This window comes from Labrus bergylta, chromosome 16 (genome assembly GCF_963930695.1).
Source record: "Labrus bergylta chromosome 16, fLabBer1.1, whole genome shotgun sequence".
In the NCBI taxonomy this organism is placed as follows: domain Eukaryota; kingdom Metazoa; phylum Chordata; class Actinopteri; order Labriformes; family Labridae; genus Labrus; species Labrus bergylta.
The window spans coordinates 7,150,647-7,166,940 of NC_089210.1; positions in this window are offsets into that span (position 1 = coordinate 7,150,647).

A 16,294-nucleotide genomic window follows, 5' to 3' on the forward strand; every position below is an offset into this window, starting at 1 on the left:
GTCAGAAAACATAAAGCCAATGGTAAAGAGGTTACAGCCATTTTTCTACTCTGACGCTAGCTCCTTGGATAACACATTAAGTACGGTACAGTCCAAACCACGACTGCACACACACAGCCCATTCACACAACAAAATACAAAACCTTTGTCACAAGCAACTCCTTTACACACAAATGGTCACAAGTAACCAGCGCCCCAGAGTGCTTCCCTTTTCATCAACCGTGTGTTGATTGTACTTTCAAGGCGTATGCAGCGTGTGAGTGCCCAGCCTGTCACAATGGAGGAAAAAGATTGGAGGTAACACATCACTGCACGCACACTGCACAGGGCCCCGATGGAAAACAAATCTCTGCCATTCAAAAAGCCCCACTGCTGTGACACTTTGCTGTGATAAGGTCTGCTGAGCAGAATTCAGATAAGTGATGCATGCTGAACGCTTGTCCCATCACCGTCTCTACCGATGTGGAAAAAAATAATTGATCATCAGTGCTGATCTCAGGGATGCTGGCCTTATTATATTAATCATTTCAGACATGGAAGTTTTTAATTCCATATTTAGTGATATTTGCTGGAAAAGGGAACCTGGTTTTGACAATGACTACGTTACAGATGTTTCAGATTGTTTCTTTTCAGTATGAATCGCCTGTGAGTATCAGTGAACTTTACATAACGAATAGGACAAAATGAACTTCAGCAATGAAGGTTAAGTTGCATATTAAGGAAGGTTTGCTTTTAGTTCCTTTACTCTCTGCACAGTCTCTGACCGCTTAACCAAAAAAAACAATGACAGGCAGTTTTGTGCAAAATATCCTGTGCATAGACTGTACACATGCACTCTGGTGTCACTTATTGTCACAAATTAGAAGCATGTTTTCTAAGCAGCAAAAAATGTTCAGGTAGAGTACTTCCAATATGTTGCCATTGTTTGGCTTCATAATGCCTCTTCAGAAACCAATGGGTGACTTCACTGAGACTATGTCCATGTTTCATACAACCTTTAGTTTCTACTCACAACTTCTGTCACCAAACAACAAAAATCAACAGTTCCAAGACAAGGAATCAAAACTATTTAGTTGAATGAGGGCCATGGCTACGTGTAGGTTTATGATGCAAACAGTAAACTCTTTACACTCTAAGGTAAATGTAACTTGTGTTGACACTCTTACATAAACTGGGTAAGGATATTTTTTAATAACTCTTGTTGCAGGTTTGTTACTAAGTGAGCACATCCATCACTGACTTTTCATTGAATTAACACGATGACGCACGGAGAGACTCAGCAGTAAATCAAAGCTTAAAAGTTTTACATTGTGAGTCTGGATTAAAGGGATTTAGAGAGTGAAGGGGAAGTCGCCAAGCGCTTTGACAGCGATCCCTGCTCTCACTTACAGGCCACCTCGCCTGTGGTCCTTTTCTTTATGTTTCTAACGCTGCGTCCGATAAAATCAATCAATCACTCCTCAAAAATGCAAAGACACCTAAAAGCTTCAGAACAAATTGTCTCCTACTCAACACGCACACCCATGAGACAGAAGTGTGTGATGTCATCAGGGTTTCTAGGCGACCTGTCATTGAACCCTCGGGCCTCTTGTTACAGTAGAGCAGGAAAGATGTGGTCACTCAACTGTCAATAATAAATGAAGTGTAACTAATGGTGTGTGTTGGTGTGTAAACACACTGTTAAGTGAACAACACAATGGGGATTTCACATTGTGTGCATTATGTGTGCGATTGCAAATGTGTCAGTGTGTGTGTGTGTCACTTTCTAAGGCGTGGGGTAATTAAAGCAAGAGGTTTACGATGTGTGTGTTAAACGGTCCTCAGCGCAGTAGGGAAGTCAAATCAGACAAGTCGCTCCCTAGATCACTTAAATCTTCTTAATGTATGTGTGTGTGTGTGTGTGTAAAAAGAAGTTAGTGCTAGAACTGGTTGCTGCTAAAGTTAGCACCCCCCCGAGTGATCATCACTTCTTTCTTTTTTATTACTTTTTTGACAAACCTTGACAAAGCAAAAACACAAACAATTTAAGTGATCTACTTTTCAATCCATCATGGGGGATCATTCAGATGAACGTCGAGCTTAAACTGATGAACCCGTTATGAAAAAAGTCTAGGGGTAATTCTAAATGATATTTATTATGTTTAGCATTCTGACTGTTGATCTCTTATTAGTCCTATACATAGCAGCGTTATGACATTACTCTTCTATATTTAACTGTCAGAGGGCAGATTATGAGCAAACACTGGAGACCAGGAAATCTGTTCTTTGTTCCTCCTGCTGTCTGTGACAGTGATTACATAAGTCAACCCCCTCCCTTACATAAGTGTCATTAGTCAGCGGTAAATTTCAAACTGTTTTCAAAACACTGTTTTTTTTTTGCATGCCATAAGCAGAATTGTGTCCTAGATATTATGTTAGAACAACAGGAACATTTTGAAACAAGTAATGCCGACTGAAAACCGTCTTCAGTAAACATCTGACGCAGAGTTGATCATTTATGTTCCTCGCTTCAGTGTAGTGTTCTCGTCTTGAGGCAGGTGTAATGATGTGATGATGTAAGAAAACAGAGGAACGAAAGCTTCGACTTCCATTTTTTCCCCATCAACAGCTTCTTTTGACTGTAAACTAAAAATGTATAAACTACAACTAAAAGATTGCCGTGTGTCCCAGTGTGCTTTACAAGTTTGGCGGAAGTGCTTTTCTAACTTGCCCATGAAGCGTCTCTTTATAAAGTGCCCTTAGAGAAAAGGAAATATTGGGCCATTGACCTAGTTTTCAATGATCAACACTCAAGCCTCTTTTATACCGCTTCAAGAAAGCAATTCGCTAGTGTAGCAAAATACAAATTTTGAAGAAGTTGTTGAGTCAATAAAGAAAAAGGATTGTAAAAAAAGATGTGAAGGGCTACCATATGTGTGTTTATATGCATGTATGTAAGTCTATTTCTATCTAATGTGTATAAATAAATGGGTGTGTGTATATAACTGTGTAACTAAAGTGTAACTAAAAAGCATCGGCCTAAAAACAAGCCTAAAAAAGAGGGACACCAGAAGCGCTCCTGGTATCCCTCAAACCACCTGTGCTCATGGAAGGGAAAACTTAAAAAAAGTGGAGGAAACTTGAGACCAAAAAACATCGGTATAAATAATCCAGGTCCAGGCACTCAGGATGGTTGGAAAAATATAAAAGGCCTTTAATTCACTGGGTTACAGCATTAAAATACACAGCATCTCCTAAAGTTGTATGATTATTCTGTATATTAAATACAAAATAAATTAAAAACAGAAAGCAATTAGCCACCAACACACCTGACATCATGTCAATTTGAGACAACAAGCCCAGAGGGTCTACAGACGGGCACAAGTGCATACTTAAGCATTGTGCACATCACGGTGAAAATAACAATTTCATTGGTTGGAAGCAAACAATGACAGTTGTGCTGTGCTATGTGCAGGGTTATTTTATTTTATTTAATTAAATAGAAAACATACCAGTGGAATATAAAAAAACAAATTTAAATTTAAAACAGGTCAATGTATAACCGGTATATATGCATGTGTATTATCATTGGTTAATGAAATGACCTCCCACAGAAATGTGAAGTTTTTTTGTGTTGCATTAGCGTGTTCAATTTCTTAGTGGTGGAAAAAAAGCAAGAGCAGCTGTCACTGCAGCCCCAATAATCTGCTTTCTGCCCTCATTTTGCTTGGGTTCGGGACTTCTTAGACTCAATTCTCGGGCAAAAATCCCCTCTGAGGGGCTGTCGTAGTGGGGATTTGCGAATTTGTGTTTCTTTCTCACGCTGCCAATCTCCCTTCATATATCATACTGGGGGGAAAAACACTCCTCGTATCTCCTGTATTTTTATTATCTGAAGCGTCATGTTCATTTCACAAAACCACGTGTTGCCTGTATGTCATCGGGCCACTCAGACAGGTAATGAACTGTCTTTCACTGTTCACAAACATTAAAGCTGGAAAGCAGAGGGTAATTTTAATGTAAAATACATATGTATTTACTGGAGCGTTGAAAACACTCATAACATGAGACAGAGATTCAGCTGGGAAATAGAGCAGGCTTGATGAAGCCCTCTCATGGCTGCTAACTCCAGAGGGAAAACAACAGAGGAAGACAGGAAATGTCTGTGTTTTCCATCCTTAACTAAAACACTTTCTTTATCCTGAACTAACTTTACAGGGAGTAGAAAGAACATTTGTTTCTTACTTTCTAGGTTGTGTTTATGCCATGTTTCTTTGCTTCTTTCACTCTGCCTTATACTTGGCTGAAAAAAGTAATCTAATCAAGTTTGAATGAAGTATTTCAGGTTTTCTTTAGAGGACAGTTTTAGAGTCTTTCTTGTTTATTACTTCAAACTGCCAAACTCCAGCCAAAACTAATGAACACTGAAGTGAAAATAAAAATATGTTATGTGATGTGATGGGTGAGATGAGATATTTATTGCTCCCGTAGTGACATTTAACTTGGCATGCTAGCCACACACACACACACACACACACACACACACACACACACACACACACACACAGAGAAAACATCTGATGCAGGTGTTTGTGAATGAAAGAGTAATGTAAATTATGATTGTTACCCATCATATTTAGAGTTCATTATCAGAACAAGCCTTTGCAATAATTGCTGCATTAGCAAAGCTCACTAAAAAGCACTAAAGTTAACTGAAATGCATTAAGGATTGGGAAAAAGGAAAAAGGACTCAGTAGGGAAAGGTAATGATGCATTTGCAGAGAAAAAAAAGAACAAGAGTGTGAGGATGACTAGAGGGGCAAAGACAGAGGGATGATGAAAATAGTTAAAAGAGAAGAATATAAAACATGTTGGTGTAAAGTGGAAGCAAAGAACAGAACATTCTCTTGGATCTGTGATGACAGCATGTACAGTAGAGTAGAAATAACAACTTGTGTCTCTTTATGCATGTGTGTCCTCATTCCTATCATCCTGCCCCATTCACCTTGCAATATGGACCAGCATGTACCTCTGTATGAACCCAGCAGCATGTGAGGGTGTGCTTGACTTGGGGAAAAAAGGCATCACATAAAAAAAACATAATCCCAAGTGACGTGGCGTCACTCTGAGGGTTGGCACCCTTTCATTGCTGTTGTGTCTTACTGGTTTGTTTCAGGATTAAGTCATGTTAGCATCGCAAATCTGAGCAACTGTTTTCATTTCAAAGCTTCCTGATTCATGAGAAAGTACATAGACAATGGATACTAAAAATCCAGTCACATAATGGACATTACTTTGACTTCAAAGATTTGTTTAATTACATGTTAGCTACTGCTAACATTAGCATTCTGCCATTTACGTTTGGGAAATCACTGATAAGATATGAAAGGTGTTTATTAATTCGACATACTAGATATATTTTACTGAAGTGTCCATCAGTATTAACTAATTCCATTCATACATATTCATACACTGCCGACAATTTGGGGTTAAGTGTCTTGCCAGTGGACATTAAAAAAAAGTGGCTGCATTTTAGCCATTTGTCAGGAGGCTTAAGTCCGGCCTCAGCTCTAGTTTTTTGCCTGTTGTTAGATTGACCCAAAGTTTGAAAGAGCCAGCCTTTCCAATATGGCGACCGCCATGGATGGCTTCCAAAACCGACCTTTAGACACCAATGGGTGATGTCACTCAGACTTCATTCATGTTAATGTACAGTCAATGGAAAAAAAAGGTCACCATAGACACTGGGACTTGTATCATATGTGCACTATTGTGGTGAAACTGCCTGGCTTTTCACCGTAATGGATACTCATTCACCCACACATCCATCCCTCCGTCTGGGCAGTCCTGAATTCTTTACTCTGACAGCTGCAAATGCTATGATCCCTTACCCAGCACACACACACGCAGACTTATGCATATAGTCACATTATAACACACCAAGGGCCAATATTGTCATTTCTGCCAATTACAGAGCAGGTTTGACCTTAACTCTAAAAAAGCAGCTTCAGATCTTTTTAGTGCTAATACACCAAATGGAATCAATCGCAGTAACTGCTAAATCAATAAAGAAGTGTATCATGGTCCCTCAAATAGGGCTCTGAATAATTTGGAGACTTGCACACACGTTCAGGCATTGGAGCAGGAATGACTGCAGATGTCAACACCAACAAGTAGCTGCAGGGCAATAAGGATCAATACAACAGGCCTGTTAATTAACCTGTTACCTGTTGGGTGGCATATTGTCAATTTCATGTAGAGTAATGCTGTGCTGTAATTACAAACTGGTAAGTAAAACAGTGCATCCCAATTAGTCTTTGAAATTTGTGTTTTAAATGATCAAATTATTCATACACTAGGCTTTACCATGATACTCCATCACCCTACCATCTGGCTACATGTACAAACTCTGGATGTAAAACAGCCTGATCGGAAAGCATCTGTTCATATAAGGACATAACTTTTGTTTTCATAATGATTTAGTTTATCATAAAGCCAGGCCTAATGTTGAGGCCCGGTTTCAAATGAAATGGAGATGCCAAGAAGTCAGACATTAACTTTTCCCATCTTAATAAAGCCCCTTTTTTTTATCAATGAAATGAAGTGGTGAGTTATGTAATGAAACTTAGTTTGTTATTTGATACATTATTGTATTCGGATAACCTACATTTCTCTGCTTAAAACATCCTGGGCAACAATTTTGAGAAATATGAAAAATATTAGGAAGCAAAAAATGCACAAAATACAAATCACCTTCTAAAATGAAACAAAATAAATGTTAGAAACTTCAACATGGGTTATTTAATTGAAAACACATTGATAGGGCTTTTTGTATTCTGTACATGTATTCCATTACTCATCAACACCATTAGCATCAACGTCTCCAATTGGAAGGAATCATTTTTCAAATATGGTTTTATTTATTGTTTTATAAATGATTTTAGTCGAACAGATCAGTGTGGACACTCATAGACACTAAGGCGATGTTCCACTTTCCCTTGCTGATGATTGAGGGTGGATTTAAACCTGAGGGATATCTCATCCGCTGATCTCCTGAGATTGGTAGAGTTGGAACAAGCCAATAAAAACAGTATTCAATCTGGGCGAGTAGAATTAGCAGCCCTAAGCTCTAAAGCTGGACAGGTGAAGAAAAAGATTGATGCCTTCAGAGATTCTTGTCACAATGCCGAGTCACAATGCCGAACGCTGTTTGACAAATGATCCCTGCAAAGTGGGGCTTCGGGAAAAAAAAAAGAACACTTCAGCCCTGAAACTGTCTTGTAGTTTCAGTGCAGGTTGCTTGCAAGGCGGCCCCTTGTGACAGCTCAGCGGCTGCGGACAAAGAGAGGACACAGTAAATCCGCCTCTCCTGTCAGCCAGGTCAAACACGTTTAAGAGAGGCTGGAGTGACTCTTCCTCCAATCCTGTTGCATCATTGTTGCATTCTCTCCTCTGTTTCTTTTCACTGTACTTCATTTTGGAGTCACCTTAACCAGTGGAAAGGGATGAAACTTGCTGGTATATAACATAATTACCTAACAGCCATCTAAACGCCCCTCGGATTTACAGCAATGAACAACTAACGATAACTGAAGACAAATGATGGGGTTTGGTGCTAATGGTGGTTATTTCTGGCTATGTAAGCCATAAAACATCAGATTTGTTGTGAAGAGCGTCATTAACCTTTCTTAATGATACCTGTCAATCCTTTTCTTCCAATCCAGCTGAGGGGGTTTTTAAACTGTCGACTCGATATCTGATCCACCCTCTGCAAACAGTCTCTAAAAACATGACCTGGACAAAGTATGCCTCTGCTAGCAAACAGTACCTCATACTTAGAAAGCTTAAATGAACGGACTGTAGTGTGGTCCAACTAACACTGGAATGGTTCAACTAACACTGGACTGGTTCAACTAACACTGGACTGGTTCAACTAACAATGGACTGCTTCAACTAACACTGGACTGGTTCAACTAACAATGGACTAGTCCAAATAACACTGGACTAGTCCAACTAACAATGGACTGCTTCAACTAACACTGGACTGCTTCAACTAACAATGGACTGGTCCAACTAACACTGGACTGGTCCAATTAACAATGGACTGGTTCAACTAACAATGGACTGGTTCAACTAACCCTGGACTGGTTCAACTAACACTGGACTGTTCAACTAACCCTGGACTGGTTCAACTAACAATGGACTGGTCCAACTAACACTGGACTGGTTCAACTAAAAATGGACTGGTTCAACTAACAATGGACTGGTTCAACTAACACTGGACTGGTTCAACTAACACTGGACTGTTCAACTAACCCTGGACTGGTTCAACTAACACTGGACTGGTTCAACTAACAATGGACTGGTCCAACTAACACTGGACTGGTTCAACTAAAAATGGACTGGTTCAACTAACAATGGACTGGTTCAACTAACACTGGACTGGGTCAACTAACACTGGACTGGGTCAACTAACACTGGACTGGTTCAACTAACACTGGACTGAGTCGACTAACACTGGACTGGGTCGACTAACACTGGACTGGTTCAACTAACACTGGACTGGTTCAACTAACACTGGACTGAGTCGACTAACACTGGACTGGGTCGACTAACACTGGACTGGTTCAACTAACAATGGACTGGTTCAACTAACACTGGACTGAGTCGACTAACACTGGACTGGGTCGACTAACACTGGACTGGGTCAACTAACACTGGACTGGTTCAACTAACACTGGACTGAGTCGACTAACACTGGACTGGGTCGACTAACACTGGACTGGTTCAACTAACAATGGACTGGTTCAACTAACACTGGACTGGTCCAACTAACAATGGACTGGTTCAACTAACACTGGACTGGTTCAACTAACAATGGACTGGTTCAACTAACACTGGACTGGTCCAACTAACAATGGACTGGTTCAACTAACACTGGACTGGTTCAACTAACAATGGACTGGTTCAACTAACACTGGACTGGTCCAACTAACAATGGACTGGTTCAACTAACAATGGACTGGGTCGACTAACACTGGACTGGTTCTCATTTCCTTTTTTTACTGGAGTAAAGAGCAGATGTTTTTCACTTACTTTTAAACTGCAATGTTACACACAAGTTACCTTTCCTGCAGCAGTTAAACCAAAACAGTTAGCTAAATGGTGCTAAAATGATCTGCAGGACTAAGAGAAACGAGGAATGGGGGGTTGATTCTTTGACAAACAGTATTCCATGAGTGCTGAAATACATAACTCGGGGACTTCTGACAAAATGTATGACTCTGCTGCAGGTGTTCTGAATACTGTTATGTAATGTAACAGTAGATAGTCACTGTCTGAGTCTTTAGATCTTGGAGGCTACTTGGCTACACAAAGACGACTCAAACAACCTTAAAACCTTACTCTTATTGCAATGGTTGAAAGATAAATAGAGCACAGTTATATGTTCTTACAGTTGCTGGTGGAGAGTTATTTAAGGACTATCACATAGGGGAGTGAGTGCAGGAAAATATTTAAGTGTTGCTTGGCAACAGTCCAGTTTCAGTCAACTTGCAGAGCTACTTATGTCTGCAAAGCTAAATGAACACTAACATTTTAAAAGATAACAATGTTGATTAACATTTTTAACAGCTGAAGGCTGCTTGTAAAACTGTTGTACCAAAACAATATTACAAGAGAGAGACGGTGCTGTTCTACTGAATTGTAGTGCAGCTTACAATGCATCTGATATTCTGTGCGCCCTCTCTTTATGGTTAAATTTTAGTTTTGCAAGACGCGCAAAGCAGAGACATTTGGATTTTTAAAAAACATGTTATGAAGTCAGGTCATCTATGTTGGGAAGGCTGGCTATCTTACATATTACCAGCTAAAACACCTAAACTTAACCTGCCAACTTGTGAACTACAAGTAATATGTTGATTCATTAAAACAAGTTTTCATTTTATTATGGAAGTTATGAGGTGCACGTTATCCGCCAGCATTAGAGTTTCACCAACCCCACTCCGTTATCCTTTCCTCTGGCAGGGATGAACTTCTTTTTTTTTTTTACGAATGTTTGGCATACTGGGTCATAACAAGCTTTCTGCTGGCTGCACTCTGAGATACCGCATCACAATTGTGTTTTATCCAAATCAGATCCTCTTAATGTTGTTGCATGCATCAAACTGCACACATACTGCTGCAGCCAACAATGGGCATTCCCTCGGTGAAACTCACCAAGCAGAAAGCATGCAGTATCAAATCTGCACAATTACACCATCACCATAGATAAGCTTAATCTGGAGCTGTTGCTGTGTGGGTTTCGCTGCTCTGCCCCCTGTTCATGATTATATTCCGTGTCATGATTGCTGTTCAATATGGAGATGATGCCTCCGGGCTGCATGTGTCACACACATCAATAGGTCAGAGCGGCATCTTATCCCATGACAGCGGTAAAAGCGCAACATAAGGAGGGTGTTACAGAATGCAAGTGGATGATATAACTGAAGTCTGGCTGCTCTTGTTCGCACTGTGAGCTATCTAGTGTACTACTGAAGCTGCAGGGGTAAATGAAGGAGTTTTGCATATTTTTTCTATCTAGGCCACAGGGAAGGTGTTGGGGGGCGGCGGAGGGGGGGGGACAGGGTAATGTGATTGTCAAGACAGGCAGAATTCTGACTTCGGTGTGGAAGAAGTGGCTCCAAAAGAAAGAGGGAGGCAGATAAAGATCGAAAGGAAGGGATAGAAGAAGAGAGAGAAAGCAAGAGATAAGAGGAAAAAGTATGCTTCTGTATAAAAGGAGGGCCTTGCTTATATTCACAATAAAAACATAAATATTCAAACACTGTATAAAGCTGATCTGCCACTGATTTCAGTCCCCATCTCTCTCTCTCTCTCTGTCTCTCACTCTCTCTCCGTGTTACTGCAGAGCTGGGAGGAGGAGTTCTTCCTCTCTCTTCCTCTTTCATGTGTTCAGCTCAGTGGAATCCACAGATAACAGTCATGCATAACACAGATCAAGACAAGCAACACACACACACACACACACACACACACACACACACACACACGGAGAGACACAAACACAAACGCACGTGCTGTTTCGTCACTGCGGCACAGTAAGAGGTGAGCGCGTGCCGACGTCGAGTATATTTTCAGGTTAAGTTCCAATGCTTGCACAGAGGAAGAAAAAGAAGAAGACGAGGGGATGGAGGGGAGTGAGGGGAGTTTGTTGCTATGCAACCAGACTGGTGTTCTGTTTTTGAGTGCATAACCATCCACTCTGCATTGAGTTAATGCATGCCTGCACACACACTAATACAGACACATGCAAGCACCCACACACATGCAGGAACAATGGGAATCCACAGAGACAGACACAAAAAAAAAAAACTCCCATGGCTGTCAAGTGTCAGACACATTGAAATATTTGACTACTAAGAATAACTATCTCTTCCATCGACATGCAGGTTTTTGTATTAATGATTGGTTAGAATAACGCTCCCGTCTTTGACATAGAAATTCCTTTGAGGGGTTACATTGCTGAAAAATTACCTAAAGCATTTAGATTCAGGACAAGTGTCACTGTGCGCTCATGTGAACAACCAGGGCAAATCATTCAAATGCTTGAATAGCTCTCATTATTCATTTCTATATTAACCTCCAATCCCATGGTGGAATAGCATACCATACATTTGCATGTTCAAAGGGTTTCAGTGTCTATGAAATCAAACATCAAACATCTATACACGTCGGTTTGTACCTCTGCATAAGCCCCCTGTGTGCTGCTCTCAGCATAGCTAACTGCTGTCATTGCTACTAGCCACAGTTTACGCCTGTTTTGCCATCAAGTGTTTCATTTATAGGGTGTTGCAAAATGTGTTGACATAAGAGGCAACTTAATACGGAAAGTTACACAAGGTCATCAAAAAAGTGCTGGATCTTTTAAAACATAAATAGAAGATAATAAGCCAAACTATGGCCGTGTTTACACCTGGCATAAAAATGTGACTCAAAGGAGAACTTGTGATCAGATCTCTCAGCCCCTCTTAAGTCTTCTTCTTCCTTTATTGTATCCTTACTGGTTGTAAGACTCGTGTCTGTTTGACCCTTTAACCCCACCACTGATGTGTGTGGTATTTAGGGCGCGGTCACACTGGCCATCTGTACCGTGCTGTATCCATGCACGATTGCCCCCCCCCCCGCTGCGCCACACGATTACCTCTTGTACATAATGTCGTAATACAACACATGCACACTTTATGTTATTATGAAGCGTGCTCGGTTGACAAACAGGCGGACGAGAGAGAGAGAGAGAAAAAAAGGGACGCGCAGTCAATGTGCAAGGGATTTGACACACAAGGCCTTTTTCCTATACAGAGGATTACGGGAAAAGAGTTATGGGCACATCAGAGAAAAACACAGAGCATTACAGCTACTTTACTGACTTTGCAGCTTATTTTAAGCCATTTTAATCAGACACAACAATAAATAAATAAATAAAAATAAAATAGACGCGCGGCCGAGTCCACAGGCGAGTCCGCGGCCGCACATCAGAGAAAAACACAAAGAGCATGACAGCTACTTTACTGACTTTGCGGCTATTTTTAAGCCAATTTTAATCAGACACGGCAATAAATAAATAAAAAAATAAAATAGGCCGAGTCCGCGCGGACGCCCGCAAATCGGAGAACAACACAGAGAACATGACAGCTACTTTGTGTCTTATATTGTGTCATTTTAGTCAGATACAGCCATGAAACTCTGGATTTCTCCAGAATGAAGGCTGTCAGCGTTGTGTACCCGCGTGCTTGTGCTCGTGCATGAAGTGTACCGTGCTGAAGCACGATACGGAGCGGTCACACTGGTCAAACGAACTGGACTTTAGCGTTGAAGCGTCCTTGGGCACGGTGCGGATGGCCAGTGGGACCGCGCCCTTTGTGTACTTGGACATTATGTTCTTCCAAAATAAACTTGACGTTTCTTTAATAGAACAAAGAACAAATACTGAGGAAATAATCACACTTTAATGTTTATTAAAACAAATACATTGGGGGGCAAGTAGCTTAGTGTTGTGTGCAACCCATGTACGGAGGCTGTAGTCCTCTAAGTGGGCGGTCTGGGTTTGAATCCCGGCTGTGGCTCCTTCCAGCACATCATTCCCTCTCTATCTCCGTGATTTCCAACTCGTTCCACTGTCCTATCCCTACAATAAAGGCACAAAAGCACCCCCAAAAAAACCTAGAAAATAAAAAAAAACCTGCTTCATTTGGATATCAAATCTTCTTTTCAAAAAGATATTTTGAAAGCAGAATAATGATGAGCTGATTGTAAAACAATATAACTTGTGTTCGCGATCTTTACAAAGGTTATGTCAATATCTGATAACTGATCAGAGTCAACGCTACGCATCCAATATCAATATCATTTCAAGCACTTAAAGACGGGTTCTCCAATAACAGATGGCATACCATTTCCATTTTCAGTGATGCTTTATACTCACTGGAGTGGATACTCTGCGGTTTTGGAAGAATATGTTACATGACTAGCTCAAAAGGAATTAGGGGAGCCATAAAAAGGAATGAACTAGCTGTCATAACACCACATCAAAGCACATTAGCAGAATATTAAGTTCATTCTCATGACCCAGTAAGCTCTCATTTGATTATTTGTGCGGTTTGGAGTGAGTCAGATGGTAAAGGCATACATCTTAAAAGTAATTTAAGAGTTTTGTAACAGCCTAGTTTATAGTGTTAAGAATAAAGTGTCATGGATGGACAGCATTAGAGGAGCTGTCTTTCGCAAAGGCTTCCAACAATGCTCAAAGTGTGTCAAAGTGGTATTTGTAGCTTCTGACAATGAGGGGCTGAAGTAGACAGATGAGGTTTAATTCCCATTAAATCACATTCCAGCGCAAGACCTGGCACTATTTTATTCAACAGCGTTTTCTACTAGCTGACTCTGGAGATGATCTGATTTTTTTTCCTCTACAGTGCTTGGCCTCTACATCCAACATCCAACCCTTCTTCCTTTCACCCACTACCATCTTCAACCTAACCCCCCCCCCCCCCCATCTGTCACCCCTCCCCTCAAGTATTGGTCTTCAAAGCAGTAGGCAGAAGTCTCCAGCAGCTCTGCAGCTCTTGAAAGATAGATTTTATTGCCTGTGGGACCCTGCCTGCTGCTCTGTACATTTCTAACACCAAATCTCACACACACACACACACACGCACACGCACACGCACACGCACACGCACACGCACACGCACACGCACACGCACACGCACACGCACACACAGATAGAGCCGTATGTATTGATCCACACATGGTTTCACCAACGCAAACACACAATGTTCCTCTCAATGTTACATTCACACAGACACCATCTTTCATTCCTCCATACGTCTTCTTGTAATAAAGTTTGTACTCCTGCAGTGGTTCGATGTTATGAGACAATCAGTGAGAGATGAACTGTAAAGCTTTGCTGATATCTTTGAAACCACCACACTCCTCCATACAGTCTCTTACACTATCACTGGTGCTGATAATCAAGATGTATCGTCGTCTCTCCAGCAGCTTTGTGAGTCCACACTTTGGTACAACTGTGCTTTGAGCTAAATGTTAATGTCAGCATGCTATCATGCTCATGAAGGCAACGCTAAGATGCACGTGTTGACTATTTCCACCATTTCAGTATAAAATGCTAGCAGGCTAACAATGTATTCCCCGCCCCCCCAAAAAAAAAAATCTAAGTAGGAGCAAAAAGTTGTCCAATGCTAGCAATAGCATGCTATCATTCTCACACTGACATTGCTCACATGCAGATGTTTAACATTATACATGTTAACAATTTTTGCCATCTCAGCCAAGCATGCTAATATGCTTAAAGAGCCCATGTTATGTCCTTTTTAGGGTTCGTATATTTAATCTATGTTCCTACTTTTGTACGTTCACAATAGATAAAGTCTGAAAAAAGTGTCTGTTTTCATGTACTGCTCCTCCTTGCTCCCTCTACGCTCTGAGTCCGTCAGCTACACTCTGTTGAGCCCACACTGTTAGACCCCACGTGGGCCAAGTCTGCTCTGATTGGTCTGCCGATCCGCTCTGTCGTTATTGGTCAGTTGCTCAGCAACGCTTCTCAGAAATTTCAACATGAGCTGCAGGGCTTGCCGCAACGAGCCAATGGGCTTAGATCAGTGATCTCACACTGACAATGACATCGGACTGACACATTTTTATCGAGGGGGGCTAGAACCGAGCGTTACATGCGGCTAATGCTACAGCCAACAGGAGGAGGTAGGAGAAGCCGCGTTTCCGCGGACTTTGAATTTTTGCACACAGATGTGCCTAAACATGCACAGGACACTTGGAAAACACATTAAAGGGCATATAAAACCAGAAAAAGCATAATATGGGAGCTTTAAAATGAATTATTTTGGTATTGCTTCAAGAGCTGCTTTAAAAGTTAACTGTATTAGAAGTAATGTACGAAGGTGAAGTCTATTTATTTCTATTTTTTTGTTTATGTGTGTACTGCGCCCTGTGTAGGGGGCTGTGTTATAGTATTGGTTGTTTCTTACCTCTGTAAGTATTATTATTTGTGGGGCGGTTCATGTTAATGGGGCTGTTTTGATGTTGGCTGATTGACCATCTCCTCCAGTAAACTAACAGGAAGTTGCTTTTCTAAGTGGGTAATATGATGATTCCGTCTATGCAGTCTGTTTATCACTGATGAAAAAAATCCACAAACAACTCTTTAGACAACATACTTGATATCTCAATAAAAACATGAATCAACCCTTTTCTTGAATAAAAAAGTTGCTGTAAAAGAGAAAACAAAGCATGAGGGTTGAAGCTACTTTACCAGAAGGAATAGTGATTTTCAAAGGAAGGCTCAGCTTTCTTCTTAATGACAAAACATATTTTGGAACCCTAAATGGTTGAAATGGCAGTTACAATTTGGGAAATAATCTTGCAGCAAAAATTACACCAAGACCTTTGATTTTTCACAAAGAGGAAACTGTGATTTGTTGTCTGAGGAGTCTGGAAAAATGAACACCCAAATCAAAACTTCAGATCTCCAGCAATCCTTCTTCTCTTCTCTTTCTACATCTGTATTTCCCTGCACCACTTTACCCCCTTGATCATGTTACATCAGAACCCATTTGACCCTAGTTACAGTAAATGATATCATAGTACACAAATATATTGAGCACTTTTGAGTCTATTGGTTCATAATGGAACAGAAAATCTAACCACTGAGCTGCGTTTTGGTGAAATGGGCCCATCTAACTCCATCGTATGTGGACACAAATCTCATGGGACAGCTCTCCAT